Below are 26,393 nucleotides of genomic sequence, written 5' to 3'. Positions count from 1 at the left end.
CTTCTTCTTCTTCAGACAGAGTTTCATTATGTAGCCCAAGCTATCTTCCAATTTAGAGCTATCCTGCCTCAGCCTCCTGTGCTGGGATTATAAGCATGTGCCATCACATCCAGTCATATATTCTATTTTATAAGGTAATGAATTTAATTAACTTCCCTCTCTTGTGGAAAAATCAGTTTTGTCACTATCTGCAATAATTCTGAGGGATAATAGATGTTTCTTATTGTTTAAATTGTGTTTTCTGTAGTTTAGAACCCAAAGCTTCCTAAGTGACATACTCATGTGAATGGGATCAGTAATACTGTCCTCTCTGCTCCACACAGTTGTAAAAAATCTTTGAAAAGTGTTTGATAAGATTTATTCTAAATGAAGATATAAAGTAAGTGAGAAGTATGATATGTAACTCTTGGGTATCCACCTCTCTGAGTCTAAACTTAGAAAATAAATTAGTTCACAGACATTTGTTCTAGTCTTTAACATATATATAGCCAACGAAACATGATCTCATTTATCTATTTGCATTAAAATGGAAAATGGCTATTGGAACTCAGGGGAAAAGGGTCAAGTAGAAAGACCTTTAGTAAATAGTAAAACCTTAGTGATCAATATTACAAAGCTTAATTGACTGTTGCATTTCATTACCAACATGTCATCAAGTTTCTCTGTCTTAGTGCTGCAAGAGGTTGAGTTTGTAGCCCAGTAGGAGCTCTGTAGTTGTTACGATTGCACAAAACTGGTAATGTACTAAGTATCACTGAATTGTACACTTAACATAGCTAAAATTATAGTCTTTATGTTATGTGTCTTTTTTCCTCAATAATAAAACCCAAAACCAAACCACACCAAACCAAAACCACTTTTCTGGTGATTTCAATGTGTAGTTAGGTTAGAGGGCATTTGGCTGAGAAATGACAAACACACCAGAAAATAACTCATTGAAAGAGAAGAGCTTTAGGGGGCCTGCCCCTTAGCTCAGGGTGGGGGGCGATAGAATGCTCCTGTTATATTTTCCCTTATTTGGGCAAGAAGTGCTGCAGCACCAATCCCCACTTGCCTCGACATCTTCCTCTGGTCCTGGACCTCCACTACCAATCCACAACTAGTCCCACCCAACTGCTTCCACTATATGGCTATTTAGACCCTGCTCACTTCCTCCATAAACGAGACTTGATCAGAAAACCTGTCTTGTCTCTGTCTCTTGTGTCTCTTGCCCTGTCTTGTTCATCCCCGTTCCTCCTCCAGGTCATTACCCCACGTCTTGACTCGCGGGCCCAGTCAGCTCAGTTCTTTAAGTGGCTGCTTCTACAAAGCAGTCAAGCTCAGGTTGCTGTGGTTCGATCCCCACAACTCAAGCCAGCCAAACCTGCCCTGAGGGAATATGGAGCAAAAAAAAAAAAAAAAAAAAAAAAAAAAAAAAAAAAAAAAAAAAAAAGAAAAAAAGAAAGAAAGAAAGAAAGAAAGAAAGAAAGAAAGAAAGAAAGAGAAGAGCTGTGAGATATCCAAGTGTGGAGGAGCACCTAGGCAACTCTCCTGGAAAAAGAAGCAATTGTCTCCATTTTTTCTGAGCCTGACCCTATTTTCATTTACTGATATGTACAGAGCTGTCTAGGACTTTTTCCTTATCCCTTCAATTGGCTTTAAGCAGTGCATATTGGTCCAGTTGAGGTGCTAGTGGTAGTCTTTGAAGATGGAAGGCTTATTTGTCCAAAACCCTCCACCCATTCATTGTTCCTGTGTGTGAGCTTGGACAAGACGGGATGAAGAGCTAGTTCTCCATGATGCCGGCTGGGAGCAAGCCTTGACAGAGGCTATACCTTCCTTAGTACATTGCCAGTGAGCTTGAAAGATTACACATCAGGGCTGAAACACTGACTCCACAACATTAGCTGCTGTCTCAACTGTGTAATGTAGATTACTCTTTCTGCATATCCTTCTCTCTGCATATTGCAGAGGTGAATGCAGGCCTCCTACCCAGGCAAGCTCGTGGCACTCATCTACTTCCTGCCATTCTCATAGTCATTCATCCTTAAGCCACTCCTTTCTTCATGAATGAATAAAACATGGGCTCAGACTTGGGTTGAGGCCTTTGTTCTGGATAGCCATCAGCATGGCTGGATTTAGGACCCCTTAGCTCCCCATAACTACAAATATGCTTTAGTGTTTTTTATCCTCACCATGAGTTGCACTAGAAGTGGTAGACTGGAATTAACTTGCTTAAATTCCAATACTTTTTCCATGAGTTTAAAAATACAAACTTCCTGGGCTACAACGCAGACTGGGAAGGGAAGTGTGAGTGGTGAATACACTATGGTTTCTACTTTCAGATTGTCCTCTAGCCACACCCTATGGATAAGAATCCTAAAGGGGAGGCCTTTAATAAAAGAGCATCTGAGATAGCTCAGCGGCATAAGTGCCTTCCTGGCAAATGCAAGGTCCTGAATTCAATCCCTGGTATCACAATAAATAAATAAATAAATAAATAAATAAATAAACATCTGTAGCTGATAAGTTGATCAGATTCCTTTGCTCATGGGAACTCAGTGTGTGATGGCTGCAAGCAGCAGCCTTCTAGGCAGCCTTCTGCCCATATGGGATGTCCTAAAGGACACTGAAGACAGGCCTTTCTTTCTTTCTTTCTTTCTTTCTTTCTTTCTTTCTTTCTTTCTTTCTTTCTTTTTCTTTTTTTTTGGCAGAACCGGGAATTGAACTCAGGCCCTTGCGCTTGCCAGGGAAGTGCTTATTCCACTGAGCCATCTCCCCAGCCCAAGACAAGCCTTTCTAATGAGTGTTGATATGCTTGATCACATACTATTCCCAATCTATGCTGCAGACAGGAACACAAGGTGCCTTTGGGAAGCACAGGGGCCAGGGGCCAGGCCTCAAATGGACAAGTCATCATCTCCATCTGTACCAAGCTGCAGGACAAGGAGCATGTAATAGAGGCTCAGAGATACAGGACCAAGTTCAACTTCCCTGAGCAGCAGAAGCTGATGAAAATCTTTTAAAAAAGAGGGGTTTATCAAGTTTACTGAGGATAAATTTGCACACTGGTGACTAAGAAATGGTTCATTCAGGATGCTTATGAGATCCAATAAATCCTCAGTTCTGCTTGCCTGAAAAAGTGATGGGCCCTACCCTCCAGGGGCTTCCACTGTGCTGCCCACTCTTTACTCAGTCCCACTGGTGAATTCTACTTCACATCTAGAAAAGTCAATAGAAGGGCAAACATAACCTGGGAGAATGCAATTCAGAACTGTAGCAGACTGAAAGGCGTTTGATATCCTTCTTCTTCAATTCCTATTGAAATACAGATTGAAGATGCATGCTAGCAGACAAAAATCTAATCATCAGAATAGAAGAATGGATTCAAATGAGGATTAAATTAAAGAAAAGCTGGGGAAAAAAAGAAAGACTGAAATAAGAGATTCTCCCAGAGTGTTGGAAAAGAGTGAAACTTGTGTGTGTGTGTGTGTGTGTGTGTGTGTGTGTGAGTGAGAGAGAGAGAGAGAGAGAGAGAGAGAGAGAGAGAGAGAGAGAAACTCCTAAAGGAAAGCTCTAAAGTGTCTAATAGCTTTAATATAAGCCATCTGCTTATGGTTGAAGGTACAGAAAGAAAGAAAAAGAAAGAAAGAAAGAAAGAAAGAAAGAAAGAAAGAAAGAAAGAAAGAAAGAAAGAAAGAATCATAGGATATAAGCAAAATTAAACCAAATACTAATGTGTTGGTTAGTTTTTTCTTGTTGCTGAGACAAAATACCCAACATTCCAAAAATTAAGGAAGGAAAGTCTGCAGAGGTTTCAGTCCATAATCAGCTGGCTCCAAGGAGGGCAGCATGACACAGGGACAACAAGTCAAGGTGGCAGAAGACAGCAAAAGCAACAAGAGCACAAAAGGGAGGAAGAACAAGCTTCTTTTCCATATATATACCAATTTTTTATTTATTTGGTACAGGGTCTCTCTATGCAGCTCAGACTCATAGTGATCCTCCTGTCTCAGCCTCCCCAGCACAGGGATTACAGGCGTGCATCACCATGTCCAGTTTCAGTGGCTGGCACAACACTCTCAGGGTTCTGGGATCAGCAGGGAATGCAGGAGATCGAACTTGGGTCCTTGCAGTTGCCAGGCAGATGTATATATTAAGGAAAAAGTAATGAGACAGTTTCACAACAGGTTGGTGAGAGTCACAATAATTAATACATTGTGTATTGTTGTCTTCATAGTAGTTATTCAGAGTACAAGATACAAGCATGGTATCTTTTCTAAACAATATTAATACAAACTTTCCTTTTCAATGAACTAAGAAAAACTAGCTGTATAACTAGCTTAACTATCTTATATATAAATATAATTTTTTCTTTTTCCTTTTCTTCCTTTTTCCTTTCCCCCATTATAGTTTATCTTTTCTTTTGAACAGTTTCTTCCCAATTCACAGTATCTGTTGTACCTTTTGTATCTTGTTTACTCACTCAGTTTCTCATACAAGGGAGAGAATAGTGTTTACACATATGGGTCTGATTTATTTCACTTGTGGGTATGGTCTCAAATACAAATGCTAGCAGGGCTGGGGGAAGAGAGGAGCCCTTCTCCACTGTTGATGGGAGTGCAGACTGGTGATATCACTGTGGAAATCAATGTGGAGAGTCTTTAAAAAGCTAGGATTAGAGGTTCCATTTGACCCATATTCCCCTTCTAGGTATTTTTCTAGAAGAATTAAAAGCATCATACCACAGGAATATATATTATATGTGCAGTCATGGTTATAACAACACAATTCATAATAGCTAAATCTTGGAAACAACCTAAAATGCCCATCCACCGAGGCATGGATAATATATATCTAGATAGATAGATAGATAAATAGGTAGATAGATAGATAGATAGGTTTATATACATAATGTGCATATGTATATTTACATATGTAATATCTATATCTCTATCTATCTATCTATCTATCTATCTATCTATCTATCTATCTATCTATCTATATTACTCAGCCATAAAGAAGAATAAACTGGAGACTTCCTTATACTGCATGCAGGTTACCACCCTCAGATGGCTGTAGCCCTCACATCATCTCTGTGCCCTCCCCTTGCACAGGGCAGGATGTTTACAAAGTGAGGACCCTGGATCCCACAGTCACTTGGTTCATTGTCATTTTTGAAAAAATTGACAATGAACTACCTGAGCTACCTCCTAGGTCTCCACGAGTCACTTGGTTAAACAGCTCCTCCTCCCTACTCCTCTTCTTCTTCCTCCTCCTCTTCCTCCTCTTCCTCCTCCTCCTCCTGCTCCTCTTTCTTTGATACTGAGGATCTAACTCAGGACCTTACACTTGCCTTTGCCTGGCAGGAACTTGAACACCACTGAGCTATCTCCCCAGCACTTAGTTAAACTTCTAAAAAGCAAAACAAAACAGATTAATCTTAATATGTATTTTATTTAATCCAGTAATTTAGTATATTATAATTTCAAAATAATACATATAACATTACGAACAGCATATTTTGCATTTTTTATACTAAGTCTTTGAAATGCGTGACGTACATTTTGCTTACAGCACATTTCAATACACATCAGCCACATCTTAAGTGGTCCATACCCACACATGTCCAGGACCATCATACGGGACAGCCCTGCTCTACAGTTATGATTTAAGGCAAATTTAACAAAATAAAAATGTAGGTGGGGAGTGAAAGCATGCCCAGACTTTTGTCTTGTTCTCAGTGTAGGTGGCAAGGTAAAAACTGACAAAAATACTAAAAATGAGAATTAACTAACACAAATCATAGAGAAAAATGTAGAACTCATCAAAGGCAGAAAGTGAAAAGGACAGAAAGAAATTATAGCTCTTAGTTTTAAAAAGGTATAATCTTCACAAACTTTGGAATAGCGTGCTATAGTTACAAAGAATGAGGTGCATGACTGAGGTGGGCATCTCTGGTGGCCCCAGTGACCCTTGCTTGCCTGCATTCATTTCCCTGGTAATCTTTTCTCCTGGACATAAATAAGCCAGATCTACTGACTCTGCTAATGAATGGAAAATGATAGATGTGATGAGATGTCACTTCCAAGATTAGGTTACAAAAGGCTTTGGTTTCCATCTTGGGTACACACACTCTCTCTCTCATTACCTAATTGAATTGTTCACAGTGGAGGAGGAGGGGGGACTCTTGTGTCCAGAGGCAACCCTGGGGGCTAGGGGTGAGGCATGTGGCAAAGAACTGAGTCCTGCTAACAACTGCGAAGGTGAGCCTGGAATTTCTGCACCTCATTTCCGGTCAAGCATTCAGATGTTATCATGGCATCAGCCAACAGCTTGACTGCAACCTTAGAAGAGACTGGAGTCAGGATCACTTAAAGAAATTGCACCTGTAACTCATTTACAAAAACTGTACAGTAATAAGTATTGTTTTAAGCTCTTACTGTTTGGGGTAATTTTCTTATATAGCTATAAATAACTAATAAAGTACCTACCTATGTATATGAAGTCTAAGAAAACTCCAGTTACTGTTTAGTACATGCAGGAGAATCCTACGTATATTGAAAACATAGAGAATGGATGCAAGATAAACAGAATAAGATCTATTGATCTGTGATTATTCTTGATTTTTTTGGGCGGGGGGAAGGGTCTACAGGGTGTTCAGGGTCTCACTACTAGATTGGACTCATAGTGATCCACCTGTTTATAGCCTCCCAAGAGCTGGGATTACAGGTGCACTCCACCACATCCAGTCTCTATTATTATTATTAGTGAGCCCTGGGGGCAGGTCCAGCATGACAGGCCCAGGGATCAAACTCCCAGCCCCTGCGCCTGCTTGCAGGCACTTTAATCTGCTGAGCTATTTGGCCAGCTCTTTATTCCAGAATTTTTGAACTCATTTTCTTTTTACACACTGAAGTGAGTCTTTGCCTTCCCTCCTCCTTCTGTTAGATGCTGAATCAAGAGGATGTATAGAAGGAGCTGTGCTTGAAAACAAGGATACAGGGAGAGACAAAACAAGTCTACACCAAGAAAAGCTGGGGGTTAAGACAGAGAGGGGAGAGAGAAGGTCTCAAATTGGGACTTGAGAAGGTTTTGTGATTTCATATATGAGACCTCCATGGTGGCTTGGAAGGTGTAATGCTTTGGTGCTTGTGCTGATACAGCTATCATTTTCTGTTAAATAAATTCATTTAAGGAAGAAGCTTCCAGCTAAAGCACTTTAGCTGTATCTTTGGCAGCAGACAGAGAGTGGTGTTGGTTCTTTTAAACATCCTGTGTTTCTGGAAAGCTGGAATAAGAATTTTTGTTCCTGGAAGAATGACGTTAGATTGTCCACTTATATCCAGTAAGTAAGTCTATTACCCTCTGATTGCAATGCATCACAACCCTCTGGAGATATTGGGGCAACAGTTTTATGACGTTTTTGGCTCTTGGTTTCAGTTTTTTTGACACCTCAGCTTTATCCAGACAAGTCAACTATTGCCAACACATTTACATAATTCTAATGCGCTGTTTGGAAGGAGGCTGTAGAAATGCAAGTGACCCACCCAACTGAATGGTCAGAGGAGTACTACACGCTTCAAGCTGGAGGCTTAGGAGCACTAGAGGATATGCTTACAGTAAGTTCTCTTCTTGCTAGTTATTCACTAGTCTTGAATTTAGCTTCTCAACAAGCTCTCTGAGCTTCAGTGTCTTTATCTCGATTTCTGGTGTCAGGAATATAAAATGTGTACTATTCTCTCCATTTTCCTATGGGAAGATTGACTGAGATTAAGGAGATTAAACCCCATGCCACTGTATCTGGTTGTTGATGCAATCAGTCTTTAAACTTGGGCCTTTTCACATGGGCACTATTGACATTTTAAGTCAGGTATAACTATTTTGGCCAGGTGGTGTCTTGTGCATTATAGGATGTTTAACACTAACACTCTTAGTGCACACCAGTAGTGTCTACACTTAAAAGTATCTCCTACCCTAAGTTCAACAACAACAAAAGTCTCCAGATATTGGCTCAATGTCCCTTGGCCAAAAAAATACAACTTTTGTCTCAAGTGGAGAGGCACTTTCTGAAGTCAGGTCCGTATGGCTTCAAAGCTCCTGGCTGTCTCCCTATAGCATGTGGCCACACATGTGCATCACATGATTTGTCTAGTTCTAAAAACAATTATGGGGTGGGATGCTGTTCACTGGTTGTTACACACTTGGCATGCACAAGGATTCAATCCCTACCTCCAAAAATCTAAAAAAATACACAAGCAAGTTTTTTCTTAAGGAAAAACAAATCGTCTTGATTCTTTTTTCCTCGGATGAATATTATCACTATATATATCTACAATGTACCAATAAACTTAATTTAAAAAATAAATTTTGCCAAGCACAGAAAAAAAGAACAGTAAGTCATACATTATACTAGAAATTGCTTTAAACCTAACAGTGAGCTTTGTAAATCTTGTCAGCATAATGTAATTATCTTCTGATGATCTTCTAGCGCTCGTCATTTTGCTGTCTACTTGCTCCAACATCAGATACCCACTTTCCGAATTAGGGACAGTGTTTTCTGTGTCATTTTTCACAAGGTCCTTACATTCCACTGGATGCCTCTGTATGCTTTCTGACAATATGAAGTCTTCATTTTTCCAATGTTAGCATTTTTGGAAGTATGGTTTCTCTCCATATCAGTGGAGGCTTCAGCAGACTGAGCAGGTTATTAAGAATACATGATATGTTAGTGACGCTGATGAGGGGAAAAAGTGGTGGGATGGTTGTCAAAATGGCATCTTTCATTGAAGAGTAAGGTACCTTTATTAAACATAATGAATAATCTCATTAACCTGTATAGTAGCAAACAGACACATGTGACTAACAAGCACTTGAAATACATGTAGCTAGTCCCAATTGAGATGAATTATTAGCCAAAATACACATTGCATTTCAAAGACTTAGCATTAAAAAATACAATGTTTTAAGGAGGGGGAGAAAGATGTAATTCAGTAGTACAGTTGTATACTAAACATGCACAAGGCCCTGGATTCACTCCCCATGCCAAAAGAATTTAAAAATATATTTTAATTGGCTACATGTTGGAAATGATGGCATTTTGAATACATTATGTAATATGTTATAAAAATTTTAAACAAAAACACAGACACATGGAGTCGTTATTATTTGATTTGACCAAAGTCTAACTGACATGTGGTATTAGTCCACTGTCCATTTCTTTTTTTTTTTTTTGGCGGAACCGGGGATTGAACTCAGATCCTTGCATTTGCCAGTCAAGTGCTTATCCTACTGAGCCATCTCCCCGGCCCCTCAGTGTCCATTTCTAAAATGAAATACCTGAGTTTGGGTACTTTTTGAAGAAAGGTTTATTTAGCTCACAGTTTTGGAGGCTACAAGTCCAAACTGTGTGATGTCAGTTCTAGCAAACACCTCCCTGGTTGTATCACATCATGGCAGGTGACATCATGGTGGGAGTACATAAGGGAGGTGTCACTTTCAAAGGCAAATATCCACTATGACAAGCAATTGTAGAAGGACATGGAAGGACCAGACTTTGAGGGTCTTCCTTGACCCTGAGTTGAATATACTTATCAGAGAGCCCCTCGTCTTGAGTTTCTTAAAGAAATAACTGCTAATGTTTTAGGCACATTCCAGGTTCATCTGTTCAGCTCTGGACTGACACAGATGGTCGATCCAGAGCTGCACATTCCACCGATTAGGCTCCTTCAGCATGTGGACTCACTATGATTTCCGGTTTACTCTGAGTTAGGAGGTGGTTGCTCAGGCACCACACTAATTGAGGAAGAATGGTTCGGTTGATGGGCTACACGAGCAAGTTCTCTGACTCTTATTAGCTCTGTGTATAATTGTTATATTCGTCCCTTAGCTATATGGCTGTGCACTGTGGGACATCTGGAGTGAGAATGACAGGCTTCGAAATCACCATGGCCATGTCATCTGGCACAGGGAAATCATCTGGCTCCAGGCAGACAGCCTTCAGACGCACAGACTTGCCATGTCTTCTAAGACAGCCGCTCTCCACATCAGGAATTTGTTGAGAAGAAAGTAGTGGTAAGATAGATGCTTCATTGTAGCAGGATTCAAGTAGAGATCAATTAGATTTCTTTGGGAAAGGGAAGCTTATTAAAGGAGAAAGTACTCAAAAATAAATTTTGTAGATTTTTTTTTATATTTAGGGAAGGGTCTACAGGGTGTAGGGTTTCACTATTAGATCGGAATCACAGTGATCCGCCTATTTACAGCCTCCCAAGAGCTGAGATTACAGGCACATGCCACCATTCCCAGTCTCAACTGCCGTTTCAGTGAACCCTGGGGACAGGGGCGGGCCAGAGTGGCAGGCCAGGGGATCCAACCCCCAGCCCCTGCGCCTACTTGTAGGCGCTTTACTCCACTGAGCTATTTGACTGGCCCTATTTTTTTCTTAAAGATCTGGTATTACTACTTTCAACTCTTTTAATAACTATGAAGCAGTTATTATAAATTTCATCTTAAAAATGAAGAAGCAAAATTTATAAAAATTATTTACCTAGGAAGAAAGACCTACTACATGAATAAGGTAGTACTTGAATCTAATTCTCTGTATTTGAAATTCAGTTGTTTCTCTAGAAGTACAAGTTTAATGGATATTGCACAAATTTTCCATGGGCTTTTCATAGTCTTTAAAATTATCGTCTTTGTGAATTCAAAATGCTCTTCATGGTTCTGGAATAGCAATTAGGAAAAAAAATTTGTAATATCAAAAATAGAATTTGTGGACCAGTTAGATAGCTCAGCTTACTAAAGCGCCTGCTTAGGCAGAGCTCAGGGACCAGGGTTTGATCCCCGGTACCACATGCCGTGCTGGCAGCAATTGAGATTGGACGTGGTGGTGTGCACCTGTAATCCCAGTGCTTGGGAGGCTGAAAACAGGAGGATCACTATGAGTCTGATCTGTGCAGTGAGACCCTGTAGACCCTGTACTAAATACATTTTAAAAATAGAATTTGTTTATACTTGCCCTAAAAAATGCTAGATGGAAACACTGAATAACGAAAATAATTGTTTTTGTAGGTAGTGTTGTAGGTAACAGCCCCTCTTTTCAGCTTCTATATTTTTTGGTTCTGCTATTTTGTTGTTATTTTGTCATGAAGTTGTCTTTGCACAAGATAGTGATGCAAAGAAAACACTGGAACTTTTTTTAAATGTATTTGGTACAGGGTCTCGCTATGCAGTTTGGACTCATAGTGATCCCCCTGTTTTTAGCCTCTGCAGCGCTGGGATTACAGGCATGCACCACCACTCCTGGACACTGTGATCAGCTCAGCATGCCTGGGGTGGGACTGGCACAGTGTGTCGTACCAGGGATTGAACCCTGGTCCCTGAGCTAGCCTGAGCAGGTACTTAGTCTACTGAGCTATCTCAATGGCCCTAAACACTGGAACTTTAGTCTTTTGGAATCAGATTTTTTGTTTTGCCTATTTTATAGTTCCAGTAATTTATACTGACTTTAGGAAGGACAGAAAGAACTGTAGGGACTGATGTGCTTTATACCAATTATATGCTCTTCACAGACAATTGTTGGTTTCAAAAAAATTCAGTTCATTTCATTGTCTGTAAAAGCCAGAGCAAGAGAGTTACAGTTTCTTTTGTGTCGTGTTAGCTTCCTCTTAGTGTGCTGTTCCAGTTGGTGTGCATCAGTAGGAAATTTGTTTAAGTAACAAGCATCAGGAACAAAGCATGTTTCTTTGGGTAAAACCACATGATGTAAGTCCTAACAGCACTGTGGGGCAATGAAGAGGCTAGGGCCGCAGAGATAGCTCAGCAGTCTTAGCGGCAGAAGACCAGGATTCAATCCCCAGCACTGTGTGCTGAGCTGGCCACCAAGACCTGGTGTGGGGGCTGGAGAGATGGCTCAGTGGTCTAAAGCACCTACTTAGAACAAGCTTAGCAAAGCATCAGGGACCGCGGTTCAATCCCCCAGCACCACATGCCAGCCAGCCCCGCCCCCTGGTGGGCTGAGCTGGCCACACACACACACCACACTCTCTCTCTCTCTCTCTCTAAAAAAAAAAAAAAAAGACCTGGTGTGGCGGTGCATGCCTGTAATCTCAGCAAGGGGAGGCTGAAAACAGGAGGATTACCAGTCCAAGCTGCATAGTGAGATCCTGTAGCAAATATATGGAATTTTTGCAAAAAGAAAAAAGTAAAAAGAAAATACTTCAAGAAAGGCAATATCTATCTATCTATCTATCTATCTATCTATCTATCTATCTATCTGGAGGATTTATAGTTTTCATTTCTGTAAACAGGAAAAGGTCTATTGGAACTGAGCTCTCACACAGTTGAAACAGCCAAACAAAGTTCACCTCTCAAGTTTCTCTTGATACATTTGACAGAATTGATGTGCTCATTCTAAGGAATAAAGAGATATATTAAAGGGAAAGGAGGTTAAAAGAAACAATAATTAACTTGTGGGCTGGGTGACTTGAGCACTTAACAGAAGATAGCACCTATCTGATTTCAAGTTGCCATAAGATTGTCTGTAGGACCTGGGCACTAAGTGGTCACTACCTTTTCGACCCAGGATGAGTTTCCACTTACTGACCTCCTAACTACTCTCCACTGCAGTCATTCATGGGGATTGCCTTTATTCCTTCAGTAAATATTGGAAGGATTATGAGCTGCTAAATTTTGAGACAGACATTGGGTGACTGAACACATTTATGGCACCTACTATCTAGGGAGGAGACAGAAATTAATCATAGAAATCACACAAATAATTGTAAAAGTGATAGATACTACAATGATAAGCAACTTCTAAAATAAAGCAAAAAACCTCTCATCATTTTAATCAGTGTAATGATCGGTTGAGTGGACTGGATTGTGAATGTGAAGGACTTCCCTGAAGAAGAGGTAACCGAATGAGAGCTAAAGGATGAGTCAACATTAACCAAATGAAAAGAGAATAACAGCATATTCTGGGCAGAGGAGAACGCAGGTGCCAGGGCCCTGTAGGAGGAAGGAATGAACTCTTGCAAGCAGCTGGTATGGTTCAAGTGACACAAAAAGAAGCTGGTACCAGACTACATGGAACACGGAGAATCATGGAAGTGGTTTTTATCTTTATTCTAAGAGTGATGGGAAAGTGTGGAAGGATTTTATCACCAGATTTGCGTCTTTTTTTTTTTGGCAGAACCGGGGATTGAACTCAGGCCCTTGCGCTTGCCAGGGAAGCGCTTATTGTACTGACCCATCTCCCTGGCCCAAGATTTGAGTCTTTAAAAACTCGTTCTACATTGTATGATATCTTCTAGTATTAGAAACTTTAAAGAGTTAAAAAAAGTTATTTCAATATACCATGGATTTTATTACACTAGAGTTCAATTAGCAACCACATAATCACTTTGTGAAGTGAAATTTATTCTTATTCACTGATGGTGCAATTATACATGGGGAACTTTTTCATATTGTTTGTGTTTATTCATGTTTAATACACACAAATGTATATACTTTTTATTTATAATGGGCACAATGGTATCATAAATATGTACACAGTGGGACAAATGTAAATAAAGTTATTAACATTAAAAAAAACTCACTCTAACTTCAATATGGAGAATGGCTAATAGGCTGGTGAAGAGTTCCTGGTATGTTAAGTTTTCCAGGCAAGAAATGATGGTGGCTTGTGTGGATACAGACATGGAAATGTAGAGAGATTCATGATAAACTAGGTCTTCTGAGTCACTCCATAAAAGCTGAAAAAACATCCAAAACCAGATATATAAAACCTTTCTTTCTCCTAACATATCTGTTGGCACATTGGAAGAAAAGATATGGCTTGGCTAGCTCAACTTCTAACCCAAATTCTCTTTATATTCCATCCTGTAGTAGAGAGGCTAGAAAGATAAGGACTGCAGCCAGATTTACAGCTTGATTTAGTGCAAATCACCCTTGCAGCAAGATTGGCAGATATAGTCTAGAATGTGCTACCCAGATGCATTTATACAAAACACAAATTTGGAAATGAGATAATAGAGGAGAGCAACAGGATTAAAGGTATACATTTTGCTGGCATGGTTTAGAACAGAAGAGGTATGGTTCTGTCAGTTGTGCCAAGTTTTTATGACTTAACAGACAGATTCCTGACACTGCAAAAGCAACCTTAGCAACCCAGTTTGGCAGTTCCTAACACATAAATGGTCACTATAGGCAAGCTGTTATTAGACTTAATATTTATAGTAGGTATAATATAGGATGTACATGGGCTCTGCAATTCAGAAAGATAATGAAATGCCTAGGGAAGTTCTGGAGATAGTTCCCTCCTAAAGGAAATATTGTTTCATGATGTAATGTACATAATATTGATATCCGTATATTACTGTTATGTTCTTTTGTTTTTAAACATGCAAGCTTCTATAGTATAACATACCTTTAAAAACTGATTCTGTCAAATGCTTGGGAGAAAACTGTTCCACTGTTTCTGAAGGGAGCCAATCAAGAACATCCTAGAAATATTAAGCATCTGATAAAAAAATGACTCATTTACAATTACAATAGGCTGTGGCCTTTTGTTGCACTGATAGTATCTATTTACATTAAGCAGGAACTGTATCTGAACTAGGAAACCTAACAATGTGCCAACTTCCTGTATAAGGATAACTTTACTGTAACAAATACTTTTTTTGATTAAAAGTTAAAAATGTCAACAAAACATGCAGGAAGTGAATCTTTGCTCTGAATTCTTAAAATAATTTTCCTCTTTTCTGAGCAAGTTTTTGGTACCACTCATTCATTGGAGTTTTCCACTTTTTAGCTTGTATTGTAGTTATTTATATCCATGTTTGATCAATGCTGTAGATGAAGCTGTAAAGGCAATGAAGGCAGGAACACCCACTGGTTCATCTTTTTATCTTTTTTTGGTGCTGAGGACTAAACCCAGGGCCTTGAGCTCCCTTGCAAGCACTCCACCACTGACCTAAATCCCCAAACCCTATTTCTTTATACTTTTAAGCCTTTACCAAGGCAGTAGTCAAGTTATATTCAATCAAGGAATTGATGAATTCTTGCATAATTCTTATCATGAGCTAACACTTTTGAAAGACTGCTATGAGGTTGCTCCTGAGCTGCAGAACAGTTTGATTCATTTTTCCAGCTAAAAGTGAAGGAGGGAGATGAGTGGGAGCATACAGAATTAGAAGGGTGGCACTGCTCCAGACAAAGGTTTTCTTCAGTTCTCCGAGGCAATGGATATGGCATAAAAAGGGCTGCTTAGAAGGAAGGAGATCCAGCTTCTGTGCTGTATAATTATGCTCAAGGTGTTGGTGGTCTCTGGGCTTTGGTCCCCCACTCCTCTATAAAAGAAGCTGATGAAGTGATGAACGACAGTTCCTTTTCATTTGCAATCACAGTTCCAGAATATTCTGAGGGGATTAGGGATCTTTCAGGTCCTCTAGTCCTGAAATGGCACTTCACCATCTTCACAGATCTATCAAAGTAGCTTTCTGGAGCACTACGGTAAGAAGGATCCTGTATGAACTTCGTGAGAGAGTTGTCTGCCATGAGGCCGAGAACAAAGTAGCAGCAAATAAGCCAAGCTATGCCGTCTTTCATCTAGCAGGACAAAAATGAGACTAGAAGCTCATGTTTAAACTTAACTGTGTACTGAGAAATTGCTTTTAATTAGTTGTGTTTACTTCTGAGACAATTTTAAGAAGTTGGCATTATTATGATTCTCTTTACTGATGAGGTTTAGGGAAGTGGAATTTGTCTGAGGCTCACACTTTAGATATTTTTATCCTTACTTTATTCCACTACTTCCTAATTTGTGGGTATTTGCTATGTGCTGGGCTAATAGTTTTAAGACAGGTAATTTTGCCTATCAGAGGTCAAAAGTCTGGAGACTTTTTGGTTGCTTCAGCTGGGGATGAGAGGGTGTTCATTGCCTGTGGTGGGGAAGGGGCAGAAACGTGGCTGAATGCACACCATAGCTACTCACAAAAAAGGATGATCTACTCCCAGATCTCAATAGTCCTGAGGTTGAGATCTCAATGCTAGACTCTGTGGCAGTTGTTTTCAGACAGAGGATCAAACTCTAGCAGCCCAGTAGGTACAATTACTATCTTCATTTTTAGAGTAGCAAAGGAGATTCTGACTTCAGAATCAAGATGTAGTCTTATCAAGACAGGAAATCAGGTAGTCAGATGCTAGGGGCCTGAAGAGTTCTCCACCTACACTCCACTATGTTCAGCTTCTTTTACTATCAAAACATGCAAACCTAAGCAGCACGTGCTCATCTATTTGGAATTTCAGAAATTTAAAATACTAAGACCATTGCAGAAAAATTCCTACCATTGTGGGCGTTTCTATGAAGATAAACAATATTATTTCAACAGTTCAAAGAAGAGGAGCTCTAGAAATTCTTATTATGGAACCACTGATCCGCCTCTAGTAGACATTCGGATTGTTTCTTTAAAATAAAACTTGGAGGAGAAAGCTAATTTTAGGACATTAACAAGCCTTTTGAGGAATAATTAGCTCTGCGTGGGTTTCTACTTTTTCCCATTTGATTGTAGGAGCTGGAGAGCCTGGAAGCTTATTTAGGAGAAGAGGAAATGAAACTATGAAAAGACACAGTAAGATTCCTCTTTTTCTTGAAGGCAAGGCACAATCTGAACATGAATAACTCTCTCATCCTGTCCAATTAACTGCCTCATGCAAGAAGAGGAACACACACACACACACACACACACACACAGAAGGTATTTGGAAGAAACAAGAAAAAGCCAAGAGCAGGATGATAGTTTATGTTTTTAATTTTTTTGAAGTCTTTTATTGTGCAGGGTGTCACTGCACAGCTCAGACTCATACTGATCCTTCTGACTCAGATTCCCCAGCGCTAGAATTATGGGTGTGTGCCACTATGCCAAGTTTCAGTGGTGGGCTCTGCGCAGGGCTGGCATGGCATGTGGTATGGGGGGTTGCACTTGGGTCCTTGCACTTGCCAGGCAGGCACTCAGACCACTGAGCTATCTCTCTGGCCCCAGGATGATAGGTTAAACAAAAAGGTTCTGTAATCCCAGCTTCTGTGGAGGTTGAGGCAGGAAAATTACAAGTTAGAGCCTTGCCTGAACAACTGATGAAGAACTTGTCTCAAAATATAAAAGGGCAGGGGATGTAGCTCAGTGGTGGCGCATCCCTGGGTACAAGTCCCAAGGCTGTGAAAGAAAGAAAGAAAGAAAGAAAGAAGCTGCACACAAATTCCTGTTTGATTTAAGGCTTGTCTCCTGCAGATAAACTACTGCTGACAAATCAGGGTGATGCTGGAGCCAGAGTAAAGAAAGAAGGAAGGAAAAGACCTTGAGTTGGAATATAAGTGGGAGCCTCTCAGGGAAATTAATGAAAAGAGAGGAAAAGATGGGGGAACAAAGTGTGCAACTGGCTCAGGCAGCCGGGGTTGGCCTGGGCAGGTTACCTTTTTGCATCCAGGATGGTTTGTATGCCTGCCAGACAGCAGTGTGCATTAGGTGTGCGTGTTTGCATATGTGTTGTGACTTAGGACCTTTGAATCATTCCCAATCTTCAACATACTTCTTCGCGGGCCCGTGTGGTCAGCATGATAATCGGTTTATTCTGCTTTGGTTCTGGCAGACAGGCCAGAAATGGGCATAGTGGATGAATGAAATGTGGCTGGCAAAGCTGCAAAGAGAGCACTCAGCAAGTGCTCATCCTCTTCCCACCTACCCAACGCATTTCCAGTCATTAGGTTGTCCCAAAACTATCAGTGGCTTGCATTCAATCTAGGCGTGGAGCCTCAAAAGAGCCCGGAGGAGCAGGTGGGCAGGCAAATGGGGTGAACCTTTCCCTCTACCCAAGAGTTTCTGCGTTTTAATTGCAACCACGGTGCACTCCTGCCCGGCCCCCGCCAGGGGCTGCTTGCCCAGAGCGAACACTCCTCTTGTCCTACTCTGGGATCCGGTCACGAATCTGCATGACAGGTTCAGAGCGGCCCACACCAATTCTCTCCCTTGACGTCGCGTCCTAACACTCCTCTGACCGCGTGTCTTCCCCATCCTCGATCTGCCTGCAGCATTCTGACTTTTCCTAGAGATCAAGTGATCTTGGCCTATTCGGCTACGAGTGTTCCTCGGGACCTTCTTAAAGTATTCCCTCCCGCGCTGCCCTCATTTTTCCCTTGCCTGGGGCGGAACGCTGGGCGGCCGGGTACCCCACACCTGGGCTCGCTGCAGTTCTCACCACCCTCCACGCTGTCTATCCGTCCCAAAGTTGGGTGCCACATCTCCCGAAACTGCTCTAAATCCGCTGGAGCATGTCCCGGATATCGCCCCACCTCCTTCTCAAGGGCGGCTCTTGATTGGTGGAAGTGGCAGTCATTCTGCGCCTTCACCACGTGGCTCCGCCCCGCTAGCAGGCTCCGCCCCTGACCCGCCCCTCGCCCTGCTGCTCCTGCTAATCGCGGAGCTGCGCGCGCGAAGTTGTGGGCAAAGTACTGGAACCGGTCGCGCTGTGGCGGCGTCGGCGAGCCGGCCGGGACCTGAGACCCCGGCGCCAGGCGGCCAGCTCGAGCGCCTGTGCCTTCGTCCGTCCGCGAGCGGCGCCCGCGCCCCCGCCGCCTGCTCTGGAGCGGGGACTGTGTGCTGTGCGCCCCGGAGCGGAGGAGCCGGCGTCGCCGGGACCCGGGCAGTGTCCCCGGCGGCGGGGCGCGCAGGTAGGCGGCCGGGCGTCGGCTGGGAGGGGCTGGGGCGCGGGGACCCCGGCGGCGACGGGCTGGAAGGGCTGCGGTTTCGGGAGAGCGCTGAGGCTCCTGTCGTCCGAGGAGCTGCGAGCTCGTCCTTTCTGTCGACTCCGGCCCCGGGGGAAGGCCGGGTGCCGCCCGCCCCGGGGTTGTGTCACCCGAGGGACAGCCGCGCCCGTGTGGACGGCAGGCAGCGGCCCGGCTCAGCGCACGGGCGCCGACTCCAGGATGCCGAGACGCGGAGCGCTCCCTGTCCGCCGCGGGCGCCGCGCGGGACTCGCCCAGAGACCTACTACTCGGGCCAGGCGGGCGGCTTCACCACATCCGCGGGTGGGGCGCGGCCCAGGGACCCCGGCGACGCTCGCTTTGCAGGCGTGCCGCCGCCTGCGTCTCCGCTCTCCTTGCCCCGGAGTGCCTGGGCTGGGGGCCGAGGGCGTCCGCTCCCTCGGGGTTCCCCGGGGAGCGGGGAGCGTTTGCAACCTCTGGAGTCTGATGGTCCTGCACCGAGTCGTCCCCAGGCTTAATAAAATAGGGCGTGCCGCCCTGACTCCTGCTACCGAGAGGGTGTTGAAGTTGTGGGTTTCGATGGACCTGGAAACTGCCTTGGGGCTCTGGAGACCCCACACATGTCGCTCTGGCGTTCAGGTTTTGAGTAGCAGGAAGGAGATATTTAGAAAGATCTTATTCTAACCTCCAATTGCAAGACAAGACACTTCCAGAAACAGGTAAAGGCGTCGTTCTGCCCTCTCCCTTCACAAGTGTCCTACAAGGTAAGGTCCACCTTCTAGCTAAAGGAAACCAATCAGGTAGGCCAACTCCACAATGCAGTTTGCTGTTCATCATAGCACTTCTTTTTCCCTGAAATAATCTCGGCGTGTTCTCTATCTTCATTCCCCTGCTCACATATAAATTCCAGGAGAGCAGTGATCTGCTTGGTCTTGTTCATCTGTTAAAAGGTTTCCAAAGTATGCACACCGCCTGACAAACAGTAGGCTTACAATGCACATGTATGGAATGAGTTAATGAAAACTGTAAATACGAAGAATGGTGATTTTGTAGCAGGTTTTGATTTTCAGCTTTATCTTTTTCTTTAATTGGAAAAATTAACAAATAGTAATTACTACCACTGATGAGCACCTACTAACCACCAAGATGTGTGCGAGGAGCTTTGAATAGATCATCTCATTAAACATTACAGTAGTTTTTTGTTTTTTTTTTTGGCTAGATATTTTTAACCAGGTGGGAGATTAGTGCTCCAGCAGTTTAACCAGTTTTCTCAAGGTTATTCTGCTAGGTCTAGGATTCCAGCTTATTTTCTTTTGGTTGTGTTGGGCCGCTTCCAAGAAATTAAAATGTGGTTTCCACCATTACAGCCAATAGATATTTAGCTTTATTTGTAACAAGGTTCTTGCTCAGCTAAAAGATTCGTTGTTTTATTATTGAGTTACATTTTCAATAACAGCTAACAGTTGTGTTGCTGATTCTAGCTGGCTGCCATTGGCTATATTATCACATAATCTTTAACATCTTGATAGGCAGTGGTGTTATGATATTATCTTTATTCTCAGGTGAAGAAGTTAGTGCAGGGGTCAGGAATTTGCCCAGGGTCAACTGTAAATTGCTGAGCTACCTTTTATTAGTCTTTTTGACTTTACACTCTAATGTCTTTTACCCCAGTATTTAATTAGATGGTAACTCATAGTGGTAGAAGCCAGTGATACAATGTATTAAAACTCTCTGAGGTTGGGCTATAAACTTTCTGATGTCATTATCAGATGTCTAGGTGTTCTGGTTTCTGGATTGTTGAAACTTACTGCCATTGATTTTTGTGGTTGAGTGTATGGTTTCTGGGTCTGGTAGATTGGAGGCTTTTAATAAGGGAGGAAGGAAGGAAGTCTTCATTTCATGTAAATCTAAACAGAGATCAGATTGATTTTACCCACTGTGGTAAATGAACTTTGAACACTGTTGCTTTATACCTCTTAAGAAACTCAGGGGAGAACCTGTATCTGTGTTCCCATATGTAGTATCTGTGTTCCCATATGTAGAAGCCATTAATTCTAGAAGCTGCTGCAATGAGCTTTTGGTGAAGTAATGACATTTAAGTCTTTCTCACTTGAAGTGAGAGTGTAAAGAAGTTGGGAAAGAGTGGCATGGTTATTTGTCTGAAGGGCTGATGGCAAGAGGGTTGGAGAAGTAATTAGGGATTCTTTTCTTCTACTGCATTCCAGTTTGGGGGATAGTAGTGTTTTCCCCTGTTTGAGGATCTTGATAATACACAGTTTTATTTCTAATGTTTTTTTTTTTTTTTTTTTTTTTTTTGGTGGAACCAGGGATTGAACTCAGGCCCTTGTGCTTGCCAGGGAAGCGCTTATTCTACTGAGCCATCTAACATCCTTTTTTATAATACTGCATTTTCTTAGTTGTCCTTTGCCATTTTAAGAGTGCTTCAGGGAGGGTTGGAGTAGAATACGCATAGAAATAAGGCAGTGTGGGATGCTAGGGAAGCTGGAAACCATTAAGTTGAAAAAGCTTTCCGTGAATAATTGAGAGTTGTTTATGGTTTCTTGCAAGTTCCTTTCCTAAGTCTTCATCTTTCTGGCTCTCTCCCCAGCACCTTCTTTGATGACTTTTGGTTGTCACTGTTGAGACAATGCCCTTGTCTCAGTGTTTTTCACATGCATAAAGATCCTGTCACTTCCACAGTATCTTAAACTATGAATGGTTAGGTAAATTCTTTATTTACTATCTTTATATTGTTAAAAAATCTTGTGTGACACTGTCTTGATACTTCTCAATAAAATGAATAAATAAATAAATAAATAAATAATAAAAACAAGAAAAAATTACCTTTTTCATTAGGAGAATGTTGAGGCAAGACAATGAAATGTTTATTAAAATATGAAGAAATAAAATAGTAACAAAAATCTTGGGGTGGGCTGGTGAGATGGCTCAGTGGTCTAAAGCACCTACTTAGAACAAGCTTAGCAAAGCACAGGGACCGCGGTTCAATCCCCCAGCACCACATGCCAGCCAGCCCCGCCCCCTGGTGGGCTGAGCTGGCCACACACACACACTCACACACACACACACATAAATAAATAAAAAATCTTGGGTGTTTTATATAGTGAGTGACAAAGTATTAGTAATAGCTTTCATGTGCTGGGTGCCATTGTAAGTGCTGTACACGCACTATTACATTCAGTCTTGAGAGCTGCATTGGAGCAGGTGCTGTTATTATACCTTCAGTCTCCATATGAGGCCAGGAAAGTTAAGTTCAAGTCTATCTTGCAACTGTAGTAAATACAGCTAAGACCCAACTCTCACCCTTTTTTTCCCCTGCTCATTTAACTATAGGCTCCTTAGCTCAGTCCTCTGAGTCTGAGCTCAGCCTTGACCTTCACTCCATCATTCCCCAACGCTGTGCGCTTTTAGTTTGTACTTCATTCATTGCCGAAGTATTTACCTTTGTCTTTGCGCTCCTGTTGCCTAGAAGGCTCTTGCAGTGCCTGTCCCTGTGAAAACCTAAATCTTTCAGAGCTGAGCTCCTAAACTACTTGCACCAGCACAGTCTTTCTGAACCTAAACTCTGCACATTTTAAAAGCATGCATGAGTCTCCATTCCACTTCTAAGCACTGAATGTGTTGTTGGTTTCTTTCTTTCCTCAGCACTTTGTGCCTTTTATGCTCTTCCCTTCCTTCCATCATCCTGTTGATTTCTGGCCTTTTTTTTTATTCACATGTATTACCCTTTCTTAGATTTGAAATGTCTTGAAGGCATGGTGAGTGTGTTTTCCTCATGTATCTATCCCTCCTATCGCTAAGCCCAGTGTATTCGCCACAGCCAATGCTCAATTGAAAGCAGAATATTAAGCAATTATATTTTATTACATTCTATTAAGTAGTTGGAATGTGATTTTTATATCCATATCTAGTTTTTGACCCATGATACTCAAATACCTTCATCAATTATGACAAAGTAATAAAATCCCTTAAATCCATGGAAAGTAACTATTTTGGTTGTCCTGACCTCTGTACTGTAAGAATACTGTGAAAGACTCACAGATTATTTATTATATATAACTTTGTAGAATAGATACTTTACATATGATATATACTATATTTATATCTATGTTGCTGCTGTTATTATTGAACATATCATTGTTATGGAATTCAGACTAAATTTTTATGGATATTTTACTAATCAGTGAAATTTTACATTTTAAACTGGATTTTTGTGATCTCTGCTCAGGGCGCACCACTCATCATTTGCTGTTATTCTTTGTCAATCTTCCTGATCTAGCCACAGTACCCTATTCTGAGGGGCCGTGTGGGATAGGGCTTGGCCTCCTAGATTTTGCCTGTTTAGTAATCTTTTCCACCTTGTTCATGTCCTCCTGGCTTATTCTCCCTCATGGATCACATTTTAGCAAGGATACAACTTGGAGGATGCCTTTGTCTGCCTCTTCCGAGCTGGAGTTGGAAAATACTCAGCTCTGTTCTATGCCTACCCACTTCATACTATTGTCTAGCTGTTGAGTTTCTTTTCTCAGTCTCTCCTAAGCTGCTGTTTTTCTCCATTGGCTTATAGTAGAATTACACAGGGTCTATCGAGGCCACACTCCCAGTGTTTCTGGATCACATCAATAACTTGGTGTGAAGAGGGTTGCTGACTGGAATTTTTAAAAGGAATTTTCTCTTTCTGTGTTATAACTGGTTAGTCTTCCATTGTGTAACCGTAGCATACTTTGTTCAGCTACTTCTTTTTAAACAGTTGTGTTGAGATACAATTCACATATCGTAAAATTTACCCATTTAAAACACACAGTGTGATGGCTTTTAGTGTATTCAGAGGGGCACAACCATCATAATAATTTTCGAACATTTTATCATCCTACTTTAAGGGTGTTACGATATATGGCCTGTGTGTCTGGCTTCTTCTACTTAGCAAGTTGTTGTCAAGGTCCATTCCTGTTGTAGCAAGAATCAGTATTTAATTCTCTTTTATTGTTTTATAATCCTCTATTGTATGTATATGCCATGTTGCATTTATCCATTTGTCAGTCTGGGTAGACCCTATGTAGTTCTACTATAAGCCAGTGAAGAAACAGTGGTTTAGGGGAGACTGGTTCACTGAGTGTCTTGGGGCTATAATAGTTCCTGACAGATGATAAATATATAACAAACATCTGAGTATATAAAGCATTTTACTGAAAATATGTTTCTATTATGTTGGGGGTCATCAAAAAATTTGTTTTCTTAGATCAGGGATCAAACCCAGGGCCTTAGGTGCATAAAGCAAGGGCCCTATCCTTAGCTGTAAATCTTGTCACTAAGCTGGATTGTATTCATCCCAAAGTACATCCATCAACACTTAAGAAAAGATAACTAAAGGAATCTGAACATGTGTGAAATGCTGTGTTATTTAGGATTTGCTTCAAAATAATCTGAGGGTGGAGACGAAGTTTAGAGGAAACTAGGTTGTCAGTGAGTTGTTGATTCTGGGTGAAGTGTTACTAGGGATTCTTTTTTTTACACAGACATTTTTTTGTTTGTTTGTTTGTTTTTTTTTTGGCAGAACTGGGGCTTGAACTCAGGTCCTTGGGCTTGCCAGGGAAGCACTTATTCCACTGAGCCATCTCCCCAACCGCATATTTTTTTAATGTATATTTTAGTACAAAATCTACAGGGTCTCACTACACAGATTGGACTCGTAGTGATCCTCCTGTTTTCAGCCTCCCAAGTGCTGGGATTACAGGTGTGTGCCACCACACTCAGTTTCACTCACAGTCTCAGTGCGCCCTGGGGGTGGGCCTGGCTGGGCCTGAGTGTTACTAGGGATTTAAGGCTATTCTTTGTACCTGTGCTGTCCCCTGGGAAGTGATTGGCTACCTCTGATTACTGAGCACTGGAAATAAAGATAATCCTTACTGACATGTGTTGTATAGACACAATACACACTGAATTTTTTTTTTTTTTGCAGTACCGGGGATTGAACTCAGGCCCTTGCACATGCCAAGGAAGTGCTTATTCTACTGAGCCATCTCCCTGGCCCCTACACACTGAATTTTGAAGAAGCTATGAAAAAGACTGTAAAAAATATTTTAATACAATTTTATTGATTCCATGTTAAATGAAATTAGTTTGGTTTTATTATAGTTATATAGAGTCATAACTAATTTCTTATGTTTCCTTGTACTCTTTTTAATTGACTACTTAAAAACTAATATTCCATATTTAGCTTTAACACATTTCTGTTGAATACTGCTGTTCTGTGTTATCAGATGTGAACTTTTTACAAAAGGCTGAAATAAATTTTTTTGTTTGTCTTAAACGAGTCTTGTTCTGTGAAGATAGGAAATAGTAATTTGTTTAAAGATGCTTCTTTGCAGAAGCTAATAGCAGACTGTGGCCTTTCATACTCATTCCTTGGGCTTATTTCATCTATATGAAAACTGAAAAACAACAGTGTGAAGGATAGAAGAATTGTTCCCTTGGTTATTTATCACTTCTTTTTTAAAGTTAATGAAATATACCTTCATCTTGGAGAAATATAGGAAACTAAGTGGTAATTTGTTGTTTTTATGACTTACGCTTCTGAAATTGAATTTTCCCTGGAATTGTTTTATAACTGCTTCTACCTAAATCAATAGTTTATTTAAGAGCCAGAATGTGATTGTAGATTCCCCAACACTTCTTAAGTATGGGTGGAATATGATTCTTAAACACTGATAGTGTGTGGATTTAAAGCTGAGAAGTAAATTGCTTTCATATAAAATTTCTTTATTTGAAATACTGTCATCAGCTAAACATCTGTGTTTACTTACAAAATAATAAGCAGGAGGTATAAGTCTAGTTCTTTCAAGTGGTGTAGGCCAGAACTGTACACAAGTGATTCTGTATCTGGCTCTGATACTGTGAGTGGACTTGAATTGAAAAATAGCTTGAATGTAAAGTGGAACAGAATGAGGAGCCCTGTAGGGACCAGCGGAAGATCACAGACCACCAGTACCAGTAGTGACCAATAATGTGTTGTTCTTCTTATTCTTTATGGTTGAAAAACTGAGATCTGTTTTTTCCCCATAATTTTATTGAGAAACAAATAGCAATGAGACAGTTTCAAATCAAATTGGTAGGACAGTTCCAATAATTAACACATTGCATACTCTCCTCCTAGTGGTTATTTGCTGTACAAGATGCAGACATGATATCCTATTTACAAACACTACTACAACAAATCCCTCTATTCATTAAGAGAATGTAACTATCCTAACTGTTTTGAATACACAGATACAAAATGGACATTCATCTGTATCCCCTTTTTTGTTTAGTTCTGTCATTTGAATATTATAGGTGTGTGAACTCAGCAAAATATTCTAAAAGAGTCCAGTAGTCCATAATAGTATTGGGTCTTCTGCTTGACTGGCAGTGTCAGAAATTGTTGACGAGAGTCCCCTACAGCTCAACATAACACCATGGCTTCACTTCTTATACTTCATTTTTATACTTTTCTGCTGGTTGGTTAAGACCAAGATAAAGCAAGGCCTATGCAACAAAAGTTATAGCTTTTGGATCTGATAAGGTCAGTCAAATCCCCTCAGGATTTATCCTGAGATCCTATACCTCAGATTGTAGATCCTTTGTCAGTGTCAGCCATGTG

At 41.2% G+C, this 26,393-nt stretch overlaps 1 protein-coding gene and 1 pseudogene across 2 annotated transcripts in view; both read left to right on the top strand.

Annotated features, from left to right (window-relative positions):
- Positions 1-2,495: 2,495 nt before the first annotated feature.
- Positions 2,496-2,620, top strand: LOC111815402 (annotated as a pseudogene).
- Positions 2,621-18,474: 15,854 nt separating this feature from the next.
- The window catches only part of Osbpl3 (oxysterol binding protein like 3), a 175,474-nt gene continuing 167,555 nt past the window's right edge, over positions 18,475-26,393 (top strand). For both annotated transcript variants that reach the window (XM_004626473.3, XM_004626472.3), the window contains exon 1: positions 18,475-18,706. The gene's annotated coding sequence lies outside the window, so the exon portion shown is untranslated. The remainder of the gene's footprint in view (positions 18,707-26,393) is intronic.

The sequence above is a fragment of the Octodon degus genome, unplaced genomic scaffold (assembly GCF_000260255.1).
Source record: "Octodon degus isolate 3935 unplaced genomic scaffold, OctDeg1.0 scaffold00015, whole genome shotgun sequence".
Taxonomy (NCBI): domain Eukaryota; kingdom Metazoa; phylum Chordata; class Mammalia; order Rodentia; family Octodontidae; genus Octodon; species Octodon degus.
The sequence above is the reverse complement of the archived record's forward strand: the minus strand, read 5'-3'. Positions and strand labels throughout refer to the sequence as shown.